Below are 5,112 nucleotides of genomic sequence, written 5' to 3'. Positions count from 1 at the left end.
TCTGGGAAGTAAATTAGAGATTTTGCTTTGATGTCCTCCTGTTTGCTCCCCAGCCAACAGGGCTTGTGAAATTCCAGACAGCAAGGGCATCTCAGAACCCACAAATGGACCCACCCTGCCAAAATATTTCCAAACTGGTGCTTCCACATTTAGGTGTTATAGAGAGAAAAATTTAAGTTGAATATAGAGAAAACACCTAAAATGTAATAGGCCTGGGAAAGGCATAGATATTAGATAAGCTAAAGCCACATTAAATAGTGGAGTGGAACAATAGGAGAGATGTCCACTTGTCATTTGAAGAACACATTATATGAGTATTTGTGGAAAAAAATATCAAAATAGCTTTTCTGTGAGGCAGTGTTTCTTCTATATCAAATTCATGGTCATATACAAGTTCTTGTCAGAAAATGGTTCAGAGTCTTCTTAGATAGCTGAAAATCTCAAACGTGAGTCAGGTAAAATTTCTTCCGTTGTACGCTGGCCACTTGTTACTGCTATTTAGCCCAAAGGTTAGAATCTTCCTGTTGCATCAACTCTACGTATTATTCAATAGTTATGTACTTTTTAGATAGATATTAATTAATGTTTTATTTGTATTCCATTATTTATAACATGATTCATCCATTTTATTAGGTGCATTACTTCTCTCCTATTTACTATGCAAACACTTGCTTTTGTGAGTGGGAGGATATGTTTTTCTGTATATCCTTGGTTCTCAGTTCACTTCAGGGAGTCAAAACATTTCAGTCCATAAGCTTTTGCAATAAAAAAACCCAAAACCACCCAAATCCCAAAAACTCTTGTATTCTTCCACTCCACAGTTCAAGTGAACTGCAATATAGCTGGAATAGATCCATACTTCCATCTGTGGCCCCAATTGCATGGGAGGGAAAATGGTGCAGGCTCAGAGGAGAGCACTAAAGTGAATGAGCCAGCTTGGTAGAACAGATTATCAAGAGGATATGGGTAAAGTTTCTTGAGGGCCTGTGACCTGTGGGTCTGATCAGGGCTCCTTATGAAGGAAGCCCCAGCTGCAGTCACTCCAGAACAGTTTGCAGACTTTGGCCCTTGCTGCCCTTGAAGTCATTAATTGCAAGACAAAGTCCATACTTGAGAAAATAGCCGGCGTTGTCAGGTCTTTCTTTGAGACGCCACTGCGACTAGCTAGGAAGGTAAGTGAGGATCAAGTCTGGGTCACTGCTGAGTAAAGTGTGCCTGGGTGATCTGCACTACTTCTGATACCTTCTAAAGTGTCATTTTCCCTGTGCAGATTGACAAGCACTGAGGAGAAGGTCTCCAGGGCCCTGACCAGGATGCATTCACCATTTGGCTGTGCTGTATTGAAGGCAGCAGGCAGAGTCCTATTCAAAACTGTTCTTTCCTCCACTATTCTTTCTGTGCTTCACCCCTGCTAGAGGTCTTATTTCCAGCCTGCTGACTTGTGAGAAACTGTAATTCCTCAAAAGAATCTCTAATTACAGCAGCAAAAAGCTCACATCCTTTACACCATCACAGGATACTTCTGAACCACCTGAGAAGCTGAGGGGGATCTAGCCTATGGAGATACAATGTCCTAGTCCAGGTAATGTTATTCTGGTTCTTCAACCAAAATGATTAATGTATTTAGTGCAGAAAAGCACTTCATGCATGTCAAAAGCCAAAGACAGTGTGATCTCTGTACAACAGAGACAGTGCCATGATGACAAAAACACAGAGGTGTTTAGGTTGGATGGGACCTCTTGAGATCATCTAATCCAATTCCCCTGCTCAAGCAACAGCAATTGAAGCATCTTGTCTAGGAAGGTGTTCAGCCAGGTCTTCAATATCTCCACAGATGGAGATTCCCACCAATGATCACTGCTTGGAAGAGTCTGGCTCCCTTTTCTTCATTCCCTCTCAGCAGATATTTATATACACCAATAAGGTCCCCTCTGAGCCTTCTCTTTTGCAAGCTGAAGAGTTTCAGCTGTTTCAGCCTCTTCTCATATCAAAGATACTCTATTAAAAATGGCCTTGAGCATATGGCATGTGGAGTCCACTTTCTTGTCTGACCTTCTGCAGAACCTTAATACAAACCAAATGACAAATAGCATCTGGGGCATCTCTTACAAAAAGTCATTCAGGCTTGATCCAATGACAATTGGTCAATTATAAATGCCAGTGTAAAAATTCTTGCTGTTACACATTTATATGATACCCTAATCTGAATTTACCTAACCTGCCCATGAAGTTCCTCAGATAGAGAAAATAGGTTTTTAATATCTGTTAAATTTCTTGGGACTCTTGGAGGGTTTATATGCACTGTGGTCAGAGGTATGACCACAGGCTATGAGAACACATTTGCAGTTAATTATGTTGACTAAAACTATCAGACTGAAGCTCAGGCTATGCATTTAACCAATGCTTTACTTAGGCTTCACAAAGCACCTGTCACACTGTGCTTCTGTAGTGCCTGCACCAGTTAGCTGAAAAACAGATGTGATGCTTCCAGAAGATGTGGTCACGTTTTGAATTGAGAATAAGCATCTCTATGCTCTCTGATCAAGACACCCCTCAGTCTTCTTATTGGTTCAATGCCTTCAAATAACCTTCTGTCTAATTGTCAAACCAAGCTCTCAGATTGTCCAGCCCGATTGTCCAGCTCTCAGATCTGCTTCATGGCCCTGTTCTAAAGCCTCATCATTTTTCTCCTCCCATCCCCCATGTTAAAACCCTGACTGTCTTGGGGAGAATGTCTCCTATCACACACTCAGCTAGAATTCCCCTCTGCCTCATTCTGTGGCCTCAAGGTCTCCTTTTGTGGGAACAACACACACGCTGTACTACCTTATATTTCCATTATGAGTTCAGAGTTTTTCCCAGTTACTGGGGAATGTTGGGGGAAAAATTCACTCCCTCTTCCTGTCCGTTTACGGGTGCTGCCTACCTGGTTTTTACCTGAATATTTTTGCACCATGTTTAGTAAAGCACATTTTGCTCAAATGGATTTAGTGTACCAAGTAATTCAGATCACTTCATTCTGTTGTTATAAAACTTCTGCTTAGGGGCTGTGCAAGGACCCCACCTGCAGGCACTTCCCACCATCCTCTAAACTGTTGGTTTGAAGCAGTTCTCATTCTGGTATTGGTTCATATAGCACCTGCTAGAAATGTCCCATTCTCTGGTCGTTTCCTGGAAGTTATCTGTACAAATTCATCCTGGCATTGGTCTAAACCAAGAAGCCACACATTTTTAATTAATTTCTGAAAGCCCAGTATATAGTGGAAAATATCATATTTTATTGGTGTTCTTACCTTAAACAATTATTTTTTTTAAAATCCTGACTCTGTTATAATACTTTTACCTTTGTCAATGATCTAGACAAAAACACTGAAATCATCCAGAAAATGTTTGCAAATGGCACAAAAAGGGTTTGGGTAGACAATGCATTGCTTCACAAAACTAGTGCATGCACATACACACATACAAAAGTGTTTCAAAGGACCAAAGAAGTCAGGATTTTAGTCTGGCATTAGATAGGTGACAGGAAAAAAAAGTAATATTAATCAGACACATCTAGATTCTTCATGCTCCTTAATGGGCACTATGTAAATCCAGAAATGTAGATCTGGTATAGCCTCACTTCCCTTGCAGGCTTTAATACATTGGATGATACAGAATGGCAGTAGGAATAATCTGCAGTGATAGAGATACACATCTTACTGATACAGATACAAGTCTAAGAGCATAACAGTACAAGGGTTACTGATGTTGCAGATTCCACTTTTGCATTCACTTTGCTGAAGAGAATGCCCAAAAATAATTAGACACAGAAAACATCAGCAGTGAGAGGCAAACTAGCATTTTCCAGATGCTAAATTAAGAAGGTAAGCTTCACTGTAAACAAAAAAGAGACAGCTGTTCAGCTTCACGTAGGCTGAGATGATTGTAACAAAAGAAGAGATCTGTTCTGAGGCGATGTGCCTCTTACAGTGAACTCCAGTTTCTGCAGAGGTTCCTACATACAGATTCCGTGAGGCAGTCTGAAATTTAATCTCTGAAAATCAGCTGAGTTAGGGAAGCTGTATTTCTGAAGAGCTGGCCACCTGTTAACAGCTTCTTCTCTACAATTGAGAATATCACACACCAGTGGAATTTGTATTTTTATAATAAATTAATTTTCTCAGTTTGCTCTGCTTTGTATTCTCCTTGAATACAAATGTTTCTTGAAAAGTTAAAAATATACCGATGTTTCTTGAAATGTTAAAAATATATTGATGTGAAGAAAGCCTGGGTAAATTTCCTGAACTCTTCTGGAGGGCAGGTGATAGATCAACAGAACCAGATACTGGATGTTTTCTATCTTTTTAATGATACTGGTGAGCCCACAGTTCAGCAAGCTAGCATTGGTGTCCCCAGTTTGACAGAAAAAGGACCAGAGAAAGTCATGACAATGACAACAGGGTTGAAAATTACAGGGGAAACTTCCAGGGGAGCTGTCTTTATAGCTTATCAAACAGATAGTGAAGAAGTTACTCATCACCTGTATGTACCTTCCCAAGTACTGGAATTTCACTAAAAAGGGCTCTCCCAATTAGGTAGAAGCATTATAATAAAACCAACAGAAGACGCTGAAGTGAGGCCACTTCAGACCTCTGTTGTGGTGCAGATTTTGTGAAGAAGGATATTTGCCCCTAAAAGCCTCATCAAATAATATGGAAGGATATCCTTCCATCCCCCTAACTTTTGGCTCAAGAATGGCACTTTTTTTTCCTAAAAGGTCCACTCTGGTGCAAACCACGTTTAATACGACAAGGGATAAGAACAGATTATCGCAATGTTTGCTTCTGGCCTTATTACTGGTAGATTTATGAACTTCTTTCTAAAACTCGTCAGCAGGCTAGTGCTTCATCTCGCTGCCGAGCATGGCATGACTGTCCCGGTAGCAGAACTGTGTATTGCTGTTCTGGGGCAGAGACACTCAGCAGCCTCCCCGGAGAGCCCCGTAAGCCTCTCCACAGCACGCAGCACACCACAACCTCTGCACAGCAGCCTCCTCGGACAGAAACCGGCAGCAATCCCACTGGGACCAAGGCACATCACCCGTTTCTCCCCGCCAACCCGCCAGTACGG

The 5,112-nt window shown here is 41.2% G+C and overlaps 1 protein-coding gene across 1 annotated transcript in view; it reads right to left on the bottom strand.

The window, feature by feature from the left end:
• The window catches only part of LOC103618788 (serine/threonine-protein kinase SBK2), a 9,943-nt gene that overhangs the window by 4,404 nt on the left and 427 nt on the right, over positions 1-5,112 (bottom strand).

This window comes from Corvus brachyrhynchos, unplaced genomic scaffold, assembly GCF_000691975.1.
Source record: "Corvus brachyrhynchos isolate BGI_N302 unplaced genomic scaffold, ASM69197v1 scaffold23, whole genome shotgun sequence".
NCBI lineage: Eukaryota > Metazoa > Chordata > Aves > Passeriformes > Corvidae > Corvus > Corvus brachyrhynchos.
The sequence above is the reverse complement of the archived record's forward strand: the minus strand, read 5'-3'. Positions and strand labels throughout refer to the sequence as shown.